This window comes from Podarcis bocagei (genome assembly GCF_964188305.1).
Source record: "Podarcis bocagei genome assembly, chromosome: 14".
Classification (NCBI taxonomy): domain Eukaryota; kingdom Metazoa; phylum Chordata; class Lepidosauria; order Squamata; family Lacertidae; genus Podarcis; species Podarcis bocagei.
This window is the reverse complement of record NC_138139.1, coordinates 46,945,218-46,959,388: the sequence shown is the minus strand read 5'-3', so window position 1 is coordinate 46,959,388 and position 14,171 is coordinate 46,945,218. Positions and strand designations below refer to the sequence as shown.

The 14,171-nt window shown below is 46.6% G+C and overlaps 1 protein-coding gene across 1 annotated transcript in view; it reads right to left on the bottom strand.

Moving 5' to 3' along the window:
• The window catches only part of LITAF (lipopolysaccharide induced TNF factor), a 30,287-nt gene extending 16,322 nt beyond the window's left edge, over window positions 1–13,965 (bottom strand). Inside the window, exon 1 of the mRNA XM_081169791.1 lies at window positions 13,852–13,965. The gene's annotated coding sequence lies outside the window, so the exon portion shown is untranslated. The remainder of the gene's footprint in view (window positions 1–13,851) is intronic.
• Between the last annotated feature and the right edge of the window lie 206 nt (window positions 13,966–14,171).

The following is a 14,171-nucleotide window of genomic DNA, read 5'->3' as shown; positions in this document are numbered from 1 at the left end:
AGCTCAATAAAAAGTGTTAGCTATAACTGTGACCAAGCAATTTCTTCAGTACAGTTGTACCTTGGAAGTCAAATGGAATCCGTTCCGGAAGTCCATTCGACTTCCAAAACATTCAGCCTATATAAGGGCTTGCGTACCATTTTTTGGGTTCTTCCTCCCTCCTGCGTGTGGCGAGTGAGGACCCTGTTGCAACAGTTTAATAAAGTTCGGGCTTACTAGCTGCTTTGCTTCTCACTATTCTCTGGTTGGCCTCTGTTATTTTCTCCTACCGATAGGGAACCCACTTAAGGACTCTATACGGGCTCTTGGATACCCCATAAGGGAAAGGGGGCAGTTTTTTCTTATAACACAAGGAAGGTGCAAGAGAGGAACTGAAAAGAGTTCCTTCCACTTTGACAATGTCATCGGACTAGAAAGTGAACATGGGAAGAAGACGACAGATGAAGCATCACGCTTTCAAGTTCCTCCCCATCAGTTTCTGGCTAGCGGTTCCTCTTTGGGGACAGGCAGCCATGCACAATCCTGCTGAGTCCACGGCCGATCACAGAAGTATAGACACAACACGTAGGCTAATAACTGTTAAATCATATGTAATAGAATACTAGTATCATTCAAAAGGTAGAAATAAATCTGTTGGAGTTCATATCTACAATGTAACAGACTAGTGGCGCAGAACATCAAGCCATGTGCTGAAGATAGGCATCAAAGGTCAGTCTCACAATGGTTATTCAAAGGTTTCAACAAGAGACATCTCAAAATTCTAAAAAGTAAGGTTTTCTCAAATGTTTTTCAAAAGTTCCAACGGAAGACGTCCCAAAAGTCTCAAGGACAGTGTTTCCAAAATGATACTACTGTTTCGTAATAGTCTTCATCAGCTGAAAATACAATACAGTGGTACCTCAGGTTAAGAACATACTTAATTCATTCTGGAGGTCCGTTCTTAACCTGAAACTGTTCTTAACCTGAAGCACCACTTTAGCTAATGGGGCCTCCTGCTGCCGCCACGCTGCCAGAGCATGATTTCTGTTCTCATCCTGAAGCAAAGTTCTTAACCCGAGGTATTATTTCTGGGTTAGCGGAGTCTGTAACCTGAAGCGTATGTAACCCAAGGTACCACTGTACAATACAATAATGCCCTTGTTATATCTGAACGCATTTTCTATAAACACCAACTTTGTTTGGATACTGATTTGGATGGGGCAGATTAATCTGTATGTGTAAATTAAGATGGATGCAGATTTATTGTACTCTGATGTTTTGTTTTGTTTTGTTTTGTTTTGTTTTTTTCTTTCTTTCTTTCCTCAATAAATTTGCAAAAAAAAGGAGAGAGAAGCAAATGAAAAGCTAGCTTAGCCCAGGGCCGTTTTGTACAACTTGACCTACCTTTACAGCTTTCTGGTGATGTCACATTCTGCAATTAAAAGTCATGTTGGTCATACCTACACCAATCAGACCTCATGGAACATTTGAGAAGGCAAGTTTCCTACAGTCATGTTTCTGAGGCTTTTATTAGCATGAAACCAGCCTCCACCTAGGAAACTGTCCTTTCAAGGAAATAAAGGGCAGAACTCTTAGACAAGGTTGGTAGTGTATGATGCAATCCTGGAGCACCCAGATTCCTGAAAACCTCACCTTTCATTAAGTTGCTAGTGTTAAGTTGTGGGTGAACATATCAGAAGACACAGCAATTCTTCAAACAGCTCTTGTTTATTCACAGGCCAGAACAGAACTGAACTGAAGGGTTCAGCCAGCCTGCTTATATAGAGCTCCAGAACAATGAAATTGTAACAACTTTCTGTAACTATCCAATCACTGAACGTCACTTTCGATTTCTTATTTGCATATGTGGACTTGAACCATCTACAGTATCCCCCTGCTGTCCCAGGGTGAGAACTTCAGTACATAACACCTAGCTGTCACGGAAGTGTCAGAAGCCTAGCGCAGTGGCTGGATGACATTTCCGGCAGTCGAGAGGAGAGGGAATTCCATGTTCCAGCTGAACTGGAATGAAACACATCTTCGCTCGACTTGCAACCAACAAGCAAAGGCAGTAGAATAGCCTATGCCAACGAGGTGCACACCAGACATTTCGGACGACAAATCCCACCAGCCTGATGGGAGTTGTAGTCCAAAACATCTGCAAAGGCTGCTGCAGGATTCCCAAGCATGCACAGGCCAAATAACACCCAGGAGCAATTGCAACCAACATAAGAAAATCTTTAATAAAAACTCGGCGTTATGTATTCAGTGATCTGTGTCTGCCTGAGCTTGAGTCTGGACTAAGAATTCCGAGCTCATGTGTTCTGATTCGATATGTGATGTCCAATCACAGAACATTTCAGGATTTGGGCCTCTGCCATTGGCCCTTGAACTTGGAGTCGCGATTCGCAGCTTGGAAGTTTAGACAGCCAATCACGTTGGGAGTGGCCCAGGCTTTCAGGAATATATATAAGCAGTTGCTTTGCCCCTGTTTCCCAGTTATGTAGTTTAATAAAGGTTCTTGCTGCTAGCGCTGTGTCTTACCTCGTAGGAACCCACCTACACTTCAATTAGTTCCTGGTTTTTTTGTAATGTCAAAAGCATCTGTCAAAATAAAAAAAATCCTTCCAGTAGCACCTTAAAGACCAACTAAGTTAGTTCTGAAGAAGTGTGCATGCACACGAAAGATCATACCAAGAACTAACTTAGTTGGTCTTTAAGGTGCTACTGGAAGGAATTTTTTTATTTTGACTATGGCAGACCAACACGGCTACCTATCTGTAACTAAAAGCATCTGTGTTTGACTCTCTCCTTCTCTCCCTCCTGCAGTCCCCAACAAAAAGCAGTCCTATCTCATCACAAGTCCCTGAATCAGGAAGTGCTAACTACAGGTATCAGCAATAGCCGCCATGACTCAGACCTGAAGAGGAAGTGGCACAAATGCGTGGTTCATTGCACTTTCGCCAAACTTTGCAAAGCTTAAGAACAGAGCTCACACCAGGACAGCCTTGTGAAAATTCTCATGCAGGCGTGGGGAACAGGATTGAGCCACATTGGTTACTGCCCTCCCCTCAGCTTGTGAATCGAATCTGACAGGCAAACAGAGCTGTCAGTCACCTGACATCAGGCGACATTTCTTTGCAAGACCTTTGTGGTTAAAGTGCTGTGTTAAGCCCTCAAGAAAGCACTTGGCGTAGGATTTTGCTGTCTTGGCCCATCCAAAATGCCTACACACCTTTCTTTGTCTGAGCCAGGTTTTCAGCCTGGCATCGACTGTGACATCAGGTGTTGGGCAAGCAGGTGTGGCTCAGGTGAAAAGGTATCACAGGCCACACCTGGATGCATGGAATGCAGTTTGGTTATCAATGCGGTACAGAACAAGAAGGAAGCCGAAGAGAAAAGCGTCATTCATAAAGTGGTGGGCATTTGCATGGTTATCTTAAAAGGAGAAACATTTCTGCCGGAGATCAATCCAGAGTCAGGCACAATTGTTTCCAGGTTCCCAGGTAGCTAAAGGAGTCTCTCAGAGGCAGCATGTCCCAACAAGGAAAACAGAGAGGGAATCGGCAACTAGATATTGCTGGATGCTCAAGGATGCCATCCATTTGGCATGCAAATCCAGCCATGATTGGCAGGAAGCCAAATGTTCAGACATCACACACTCGTGCCTCTCTGAAGCAATTTATCAAGCAGCTGTAAAAGAATCACTTCCAGTAAGTTACAAGGCAGAAGATTCGAGAAGGAAGCTGGAATTCCCCGAAGCGAAGTTTTAAAGAATGGGCCAAAGAAACAGGCCACAAACCAAGGTCCAAATGAGCAACCCACCCCAGAAATAAAAAAACTGTCCCAGCCTCTCCTCGCCGCCTGTTCCTCAAAGTGAAAATTGTGGGTTTCGTTTTTGCTGTTGGACGTATGTTTCCTCCAAATCGGGCTCTCACCAAGACAATCATTTCATTCAGGCAGGGGCCGGTCACCCCCCACAGTAACTGCAAGGGCGAAAACTATTTTCAGAGATGAGTTGCGTGTTGAGCACGGGGGCTTTTTAGTGGTGGCTCCTCAATTCTCGCTTGGTGTCGAATTCTCTTTCAATGCCGTACAAAGCCCATCTCCCCATAACCTCCGATACTTAAGGCGTTTATATACTCAGTGTTTCTAAGTGGCCTACATGACAATAAACCATGCTGGGAACAAAGCAATTAAAAAAATCACCATAAAACCCAACGGAAGCCTGAACGCTTCAAAAAAATAGCACAAAAAACTATTTGTACAGTTCACACATTGCTACTTGCAGTTTCTGTTGCTCCATCTGCCTGCTTACGGTGGAAAGCCCCTACACCTGTCCTCACTAACTTAAGAACGTAAGAAGAGCCTGTTGGATCTGCCCAATGGCTACTTTAGTTCAGCATCCTCTTCTGCGGCCATCAGATGCCTCAATGGGAAGCCCAGAAGCAGAACCCAAAGCACAAAGCGTTCTCTCGCCTCCTGTGGTTTCCTGCAATTGCTATTCAGAAGTATTGCTTCCTCCAGCTGTGGAGGCAGAGCTTAGACATCCTGGGTAGTAGCCATTGATAGTTTTCTCCTCCATGAAACTGCCCAATCCTCTTTTGAAGCCACCCAAGTTGGTGACCATCACCATTTCTTACTGGAGCAAGGAGGAAAGGTGGGATATAAAGGAGAAACAGCTGGAATAGCTCAGCTGAGAGCGAGCACGAGACTCTAAATCGCAGAGTCCTGGGTTTGAGCCACTCATTGGGCCAAAATATTCCTGCGTTGCAGGGGGGTTGGGCTAGATGACCCTAGGGGTCCCTTCCAACTGGATGATTCTGTGGTTCATAAGCAAACAATAACATAGGAAAATGGTACTCTGGGGGCTAGACGGGTATGCAAAGCAGACATGCCTCTTCTCCATCCTGACGAACAGCCTTCACCAAGGACCTCAACAGGAAAGCAGCTCACATGGAAGAGACAACCATCCTTTTTAAAAAACTATGGTTCCAAACCAAGTTACTTATCATTTATTTGCTGTATCGATTAGGTACCTCTTAATTAAGCAAGTCCTCTTTGGGATCTCACAAATCTGTTAAAATGTAATAGATTTTCTTATTGGTAAATCAGATTCCTTATATTTACATTACAAAACATTTCAGTTCAAACCTACAAATGTTTTCAGGTGCTTGCAGTTTTCTTTCATATAAAATATAAATCTGTTCCAGTCCTTTTGAAACAGTTCGTCGCGCTGATGGTAAAAAAGTAATTATAGAAATGCCAAGAACTCAGAATGATGTTTGGAAGTCAGAAAGAGGGAGGGAAGGAGGTTGAATCTCTGTTAGAGCGATGTATAAAGTTATAGATTTATGTACAAAATGTGAATATGACAAAGATGGAAAACTTAATAAAAAATATTTTTTTTGGGGGGGGGAATGTAATAGATTTTAAAATCCAATCCTTCAAACCCTAGCAAACGCAGGAGTGAAAACACAAGGGAATAGCCTGTAGCTCACGGGCAGAGCAACCGCCCTGCGCCCAGAAGGTCCCGGGTTCAAGCCCCACAGCAACCACGAGGTGGGGCGCAGAGATGCCCTTATCTAAACCCCTGATTGCTGCCAGAAAGTCAGCATAGAAAGAGCTGAGATAAATGGATAAAGTGCCTGACTAGCGAAGGCAGCTTCCTGAATAATCATATTTAGACATCCTGCCCTTCCATTTAACTGGAAATGTTACAATGTCTAGTTTATTGTACAGTTATATGGAGGGGGGGTTAAAATAAAATTACAGAACCAGACTGAAGCAGCCCAAGTGTCAACAGGCCTAGAAGAATAAGGCAAAAGGTGCCGTTTGTAAGTAAAATAATTTCTTCTCAACTGAGATTAGATAAGCCCCCTCCTGGAAGGACTTTCCTCCAGGTGTTTTAAAGGCAGCGTTCAGGCTTCCGTTGGGTTTTATGGAGATTTTTTTTGATTGCTTTGTTTCCAGCATGGTTTATTGGCATGTAGGCAACTTAGAAACACTGAGTATATAAACACCTTAAGTATCGGAGGATATGGGGAGAAGGACTTTGTACGGCATTGAAAGAGAATTTGACACCAAGTGAGAATTGAGGGGCCACCACTAAAAAGCCCCCGTGCTCAAGACGCAACTCATCTCTGAAAGACTCGCTCAGAGGAAGACTTGGAAAGAAGCAGCTGAGCATTTGGGGGAAGTGATAACACACCCACCAGCCCACCAGCCAATGTCAGTCGATGGAGAAGGTTTAATCCTGCTGGGTGCTTATGTATGCCACTACAGCAGCAAGAATGTTGATTGCGCAAAATTGGGAGACTGGAGAAATACCAACTAAAGAAAAATGGCAAGAGAAGTAGATGAACTATGTAGAACTGGCAAAAATGACAGATGGACTAAGAGAAAAAGACAACAGAGGCTTTGAAAAAGAACCATTCATATTATATTTGCAGAAACAAAGAAAGTCAGTAGACTTGATGGCAGGATTTAAATAAACATTCACATTATTAGCATTAGAAAATGTTTAGAAGATAGTGAAATACGATGGTGTATTTACTGTTGGGAAGTTGGGGGAAGCCTTGGAGGGGAGGGAGGGAGGAATATATAGTAAATGTTAAGAATCTGAGATGTATGTAATGAATGAAAAAGAAAAATGAATAAAACTTTTTAAATAAAAAAATCCTGCTGCGTGCTGTTCTGCCAGCATGTTCCGTGTGTGGAATCTGCTAGCAACACAAATCACTTCAGGGATCAGGGCAGATGCCTCCCTTCATCAGCTTGTGAGCAGAGTCCAAACTTGCTTGGTGTTGCTTCCTGCACCCCCCAGCTACCCCATGGATCAACTTCTAACAGGTGGGCGGGATCGCTCACCTATCAGTCACCTGACATCGTCATGACAACCAGTGACTGGCTGGTAGGTGACTCATCCCACCTGTCAAAGTTGGCCTGTGGGGGGGGGGAGCTAAAGATCTGCCCGGGTGGGCCAAAATATTCCCCACCCCTGAGATACGGGGAAACTCTTTTGACGCAGAGCTGTTCCTTCGCCCTCGTCATGAGCAAAAGTCATGAGGACGTCATATGATAACTTTGGCCAAGGTGAGCCACACCCAGGCCAGTAGCAAGATGCAGGATCTGCCCCACTGATAAGGCGATTGATCATTAACCCGTGCAGCTTTGCCCCAGCCTTGACAGCTGCGAAGGAGGCAGTTAAAGGAGAGCAAAGGTTCATCTCCCAGAGCTACTTAGATACCTTTATCTTTGAGGGCCAGGCAAAAATGTTTCTCTATAACCCGAGCTTGAGATGACTAACATCCTATGCCCTTTTAAATGTGTTTGTGGGAATGGGGGTTGTTGGTTTGCTTGTATTTTATTATGTATTTTGTGTTCTCATTTTGTATTTTTCTGTTGTGAACCACTCTGTGATCTTTAGATGAAGGGCGGTATACAAAGTTAACAATAATAGCTATTTTTCTAGAAAAAGAGGTGCCAGAACTCACCATGGACACTGCCCTTGTTCTCTTTTAATGGCAGTGGTACCCACCTGAGAGGTGCCGGAAATGAGTTCCTGTGAGTTCCAGCTTTCGAAAAGCCCTAATAATAATACTAAAGTTCTCATCAGCCCCAGCCAGCACATTAGCAAAGGCTGCTTTTTTGACATTTAAATTAGTGGGGATGCGGGTGCCGCTGTGGGTTAAACCACAGAGCCTAGGATTTGCCGATCAGAAGGCCGGCGGTTCGAATCCCCGTGACAGGGTGAGCTCCCGTTGCTCGGTCCCTGTTCCTGCCAACCTAGCAGTTCGAAAGCACATCAAAGTGCAAGTAGATAAATAGGTACCACTCTGGCGGGAAGGTAAACGGTGTTTCTGTGCGCTGCTGTGGTTCGCCAGAAGCGGCTTAGTCATGCTGGCCACATGACCCGGAAGCTGTACACCGGCTCCCTCGGCCAATAAAGCAAGATGAGCACAGCAACCCCAGAGTTGGCCACGACTGGACCTAATGGTTAGGGGTCCCTTTACCTTTATGGGGTGTTAGTGGAGAGGTAGTACCTCTGGCGGAGGACACATCGTGCTCCTTCTGGGGTAGTTTGTCTATCTTTCCCCCCCCCCCACTAAACATTGCTTCAACTAGCTGGCTAAACCAGGTGAGGGGAGCTGATGGGTCTCAAATCCTAACTGAGTTAGGGACTCCTCTGTAGGTGAAGACTGGCTCCAGCAGACTGAGTGGACAAGACCCATAGCGGGTCCGATGGTCAAGGAAGCTGTAAGCTCTTCTGGTGACCTGCTTAAGAAAGCTGGAGGACTTCTTTAAATTCTTTAAACAAACAAAGAATTTATTTATGTATGCTACAACAGCGGCAAGAGTCTTGACAGCACAAGGATGGAAGAATGAGGAAACCCCAATGAAAGATCAGTGGCAAGAGAAATTGATGAATTATGCAGAACTGGTTAAACTGACTTAGAAGTTGCGAGACAAGGACAACTGTGACTTTAAGGAGGAATGGGAACTTTTTACAAACTATCTAAAAAGACAACAAAATGAATTGGACTCCTTGGCAGGTTTTGAATAAGCATCCAGAGTTTTGGATTTGGATTTGATATCCCGCTTTATCACTCCCCTTAAGGGGTCTCAAAGCAGCTAACAATCTCCTTTCCCTTCCTCCCCCACAACAAACACTCTGTGAGGTGAGTGGGGCTGAGAGACTTCAGAGAAGTGTGACTGGCCCAAGGTCACCCAGCAGCTGCATGTGGAGGAGCGGGGAAGCGAACCCGGTTCACCGGACTACGAGTCCACTACTCTTAATCACTACACCACACTGGTTAAATAAATCCACAATTTTATTGGTTGATAACATGATGAATAGATAAGTAAGGATATGTACAATTTTATAATATGCAGAGGAAATATGTGAAGAGAAACTAGGGAGAGGATCTGAGGGAAGTCCTTGGTTGGGGGGGGAGAGGGGGAAAAACAATGTATGGTTTGATAATTTGTTATGTGGAAATTGATCAATTAAAAAAAATTTTTTTAAAGGAAGAAAGCTGGAGGAGCCTGCCAAATGGAGATGTCCACTGCCAACCTGGCATTCAGAGATCTCCGCACGGTTGCAATTGGACCCCTGCCAGTCTCAAAATGCACCTGGCGCCTGGCTAATTTCTAACACTGCCTGAAATGCCCCAAAAGGGATCAGGGCTCCGGATGCGGATCCCAGCCCCTACTGATTAGTGGCAATGCCCTCCTAACTGTGTCCCTCACAAACATGCTCCCCATCACTCGCATTTCCGGGAAAGCTTATATTTGGGAAGTGGATCAGCAGCGGCAGTGGGAATCATTCTTGTTTTTAAAACACAGCATTAATATCCCAGGCACCCAAGACACAAAAGGAGCTTTCAGAGCAGCATGAATGCAGGCCTATCAACGAACGCAGAACTGGCACAAGCGCCAGGATAGCCTCCGATCAGAATAAGGGCCACTAACTGATTGCTGATTCAGGACTTTAATTTGTGCTCTTATATCAAATTTCCTTTTCCGCATATACTGTAATGTTTTACTGTTGCTATGGCCATTGCCTAATGAGAATAAAGTTATATATATATATATATATATATATATATATATATATATATATATATATATATATATATCAGACCCAAGCTCCTGCCCCCCCGCCTTTCACCAAGAGCATTACAAAATTTGGATAACCAGCTAACAAAAATAATTACAGCTTGAAGCTTTTCGCAGTTCAGTGCTCTACCGTATCCAAGCTAAATTGGCTGCATTTTTAATTGTTGTAGCTTTTCATAGGCTGTGTTCCATCCATACTCGCTGTACAGTGGTACCTCTGGTTGCATCCTTGAATATGCAACAGGAAGATTTGAATGTAACTCACAAAGCGTCAGTGAACTTCATTCTTTATTCAAGGAAATAAAACAGCAACTCTTCCCAGGAAATCTCAGCCTAATGAAACAGTTGTGAGGACTGAAGGTCTCTGCCTTTCCGTTGCTCCCTAAAGCTCCTCCTTCTCCAGGGTTTTCCCCAAGCAATCTGAGACTATGCTAGCATGTCTGTCCTTGCTTCTCCCTCTTCATGCCTCTGATGGTACTGGGAGAGCTGGCCACAGCGGGTGGGACGGGACCCCATGGCATCTTCAGCAGCCTGCATCTTCTCAGCCTTTTGGCCTCCCTCCTCTCCAGCTTCGACTTCTGCCTCTGGTCCTTGACTGCCCTCTGTCACAGCCTCTTCCTGCTCACTAAGCCCTGTTACGCTTTCAGCTTCCAACACCCACCCCCAGTCAGCTTCCTCTTCTTCCATTGTTGTCCCACCAACACTCCCCGGGCTCTGAGCCTTCTTCCGTTGGGGGGTTCCCCAGCTGGTGCCCCCCACCCTTCTTCTGCGTCCAAGCAGTCCATAACATCACCTTCCTTAATGGGTCATGCAAACTGCTAATTTCAATACTGCTTCTCATAGGGTAAGGGGCACTGGGGGTGAGTCTACGGAACCAAGGGGGTGGCGGCATGAAAACATTTGGGAGCCGCTGCCCTAAGCTGTTCAGCCTGTTTGGTAACCAGAGGCATTCAGATTTTGTTTCACCCTTGAACCGATGACCTGTGGAATTTGGACATTTCTCAAGTCAAGCCAGGGCTGGACAAAACTATCTTTCAGAACACAAGGCACCTGCTGCCTACCTTGGTTACGAGAACCGGGTGGACGGAACTGGAATGATTCACAGCAGCACAACCACAAATGCTCAGAAGAGATTACAAGAGGCAGCTGAGCACAGAAAAGGTTTCTGTTGCACAAGGCTCCTTCGGAAATTACATATGACTCAGCTTCCCTCTGCCCATACTTATTCGGGGGTTGGTTTTCCAAGGAGCAGCGCCCTTCCCTCAGCCCACAAATGGGGGGAAACCGACAAGAATTACAATGGGGAGGAGGCTGCACTTCAAGAAAACGGGTTCCTTCGTTGCTCAGCTTCTGCTCATCAGTGTGAATTTCTAAGGCTCAACCTTGGGCTAAAGGCCAGAGCAGCAGCGTTCGAAATTTGCCGGGGGCATTTTGCACCTGGCTATCAGACGCTTGCAACCAAGGGAGGGTGCCCGAGTGCAAGGATGGTGCCTGACGTCTCTCCACCATCTGGAGGTGCATGCCTGGGGATCCTTGGATCCGGACCATTTTCACACACTAATTCCTCATCCTGTAGAATTCCATCAGTTCCGTTTTATCTGCACAATCAGAACGAATTTCGGGAATCGAAAAGTCCCCTTGGCCCCAAAATGGCATCTGGACATTCAGTTTTGGCGACTGTAACCCTGGTTTCAGGAGCCATTTGGCACCTAGGTTATATATCCGAGTTTCTAACACTGCTTAGCACATGGGTAGGTTTGCACACAGAAGGTCCCAGATGTGATCACTGGACACCTATGGAAGAAGAGTGTGCTGGATCAGGCCAATCTAGTTGAGCATCCTGTTCTCACAGTGGCCAAGCAGATGCCTGTGGGAAACCCAAGGCAGGATCTGACCGCAAGAGCAACTCTCCCCCCTCCAGTAGCTAGGATTCAGAAACACTGCGGTCTCCAATGGGGGAGGAAGCACAGGCATCATCATCATCATCATCTTCATCATCATTTTATTTGTATGCCACCTTTCCACAGTTAAAACAATGCTCAAGGTGGCTTACAATATGAAAAGATTTTCATAGTTACAAACATAGCAAAGTAGTCATAAAAATTAATAATAATATTTTTTTATTTATACCACGCCCTTCCCAGTTCAGAAAACCGGGCTCAGGGCGGCTAACAACAAATTTAAAACACTTAATTGATGCAACAAAAAACCAGCATAAAATACAGTATAAAACTTGAATAACAATAAATTCAGAATTCAAAAATCAATTTAGGGGGGAAATCCATCCAATAAACATTAGATGACCACCAGGGCTAGCTGGCTAAATTAGTCCTATTTGGGCCAGCGAGGAGACCAGGGGAGAATTAGCTGTGGGATCCCAGAGTGGGGAATCTTCATAAAAAGGGGAGGGCGAGGGAAGGAAGAGGAATAAAAGATCAGGCTAAGTTCAAGTTGAAAGCCAGGTGGAACACATCAAAAAACTACATAACCAAACTGAACAATTTTCACATAAAGATACAAAAAACTAATATCAATAACAGCAAAAACTCCCAACAAAACTTTTCCTCAAAATACCCCAGTCCTTGCTGGGCAGCAGCAGCAGCAGCAATTCTTATGAAGCCTGCCAGGCCCCGCCCTGGGCCAGGTGGAGAGAGGCAGAAATGGGGCCCTCAGGCTCCCAGGGGGTCAGGCATCCTGGCTAGTAGCCACCAACAGCCCTCTCCTCCATGAATTCATCTCTTTTTAAAGCCATCAAGGTTGGTGGCCATGACTGCCTCCTGTGGGCGGGAGTTCCACAGGTTAACTCTGCCCATGAATTGCCTTGAAAACACCAGGGCGCCACTGCCAATTGGCAGTATGGAGTCAGACGGATCAACGGTCCAATTAGTTGGGTCAATATGTACATTTCATACATTTAAAGCAGCTCCCTGCCCCCAAATCCTGGGAACTGTAGCTTACCCCTCCTAGAACTACAACTCCCAGCACCCTGAACAAACTACAGTTCCCATGGTTGTTTTCTTGGGGGGGTGCTTTAAAGACGTGGTGCGTGGGCAGCCTTGGTTTCTAAACTGGCAGCTTCCTTTGCTCGGAAACATGAGGAATGTTAGCCAAGAGGAGAGTCACCCTTTGAGAAGAAGCCAAGTGCACTCTATGTACCACATATTGCAACGCCACATGGGGCAAGGGCTGCCAAACCCAGCAGAGCCCCAGAGCTATTGCGTATCAGAGCTTAGTTTCACAATCTCCCCCTTCCCCTTGTTGCTGGAGAGAAAGCAGAGCGTCTTCCAAGAGAGTGTGTATGAGAGAGAGACAGGAGTTCACCTGCCAATCTTCGTTTCACTCCCCCCCCCCTCCAACCCCTGCTGAGGATCCCAGAGCCTGTCCAAAGGAGAGCCACTGAAAGGTTGAGGTCAGGTTTTCATTATTCCCTTTAATGAACTCCTTGCTGCCCCCAGAAGCTACTCGCAAATCGCCTGGCCATCTGGCATCCATGACCAGATGCAAAATTGGAGGAGAGGCTAGCAGCCTAGACACACACACACACACACACACACACACACACACACACACACACAGGACCCCATCTGCCACTGCTGGGCTTGGGAGGAGCCCGCAAAGTCGCCCCCAACCGCCCTCCTAAGTTGGGAAACAAAAAACAAACCCAACCCAACCATCTCCAGCTACCTTTGCCAATTTGGGTCCCTCCATGTCTTTTGGGCTAAAACTCCCAGCGGCCCCAGCTTGGCAAAGGGGGCCTTAAAATTTCCAGGTGGGCCCCACTCCGCAAAAAGCTAGGAAAGGATCGAGTTTCTCTGCCCCAGCTCTGAAAAACCCGACGGGGGATGCTGCCTCGAAGTACCCAAACGCGGAGTCCAACCCCGCCCTGGTCCGGGTGCGTGGACTTGTCTTGTCTTCCACATTTAGAGACCCCCTCACCCCCCAACATCCCCCTCCATCAATTTCATCTCTGCAAGCCTCTTCTCCTCCGCGTCCTCCTCACCCCCAAGCCTGGGACTCCTCGACGCGCCTTAAAGCTTCGGCGAAGAAGACTCCCTGACGCAGCTTTTTGCGGACACTCCCGTCTAGGGGGCTTTGTAGCTGAAGCTGCTCCGACCCACCTGCCCCAAACCCACGGGACCCCCAGGGACAGAACTTGGCAGAAAGCGAACCCGGGAAGATCCCGCAGTTTTGTTAGAGAGCGGACAGAAAGAAACACGCAGCTGCGTTGGCGTGCGCCACGTCTGAGCTTACCTGCCCTAGTTGGGTGGAGCTGCTGTGTCCGCTGGGCTTGTTGAGCAGTCGAGGAAGCGCCGGGAGCTTTTGGGTGCCTTCGTGGGGGGGGGGGCGTTGGCGCTCAGCCACACCCGGTGCTGAGACCGCCCCCGGCCCGCCCCTTCGTCGGTGGAGAAGGAAAAGCGCACGACGGCTTACCGCTTGCTAGGCTCCGCGCGGGCGCATCGGCTGCCCGCTGCCTTGCGCAGGATGGCAGCCCTGCAAAACTTGTCTACTCGGGAGTCAGGCTCGGGGAGAGCTTGCTTCTTTCTCGGATTGGGGCTGGCGGGGTCCTCGAG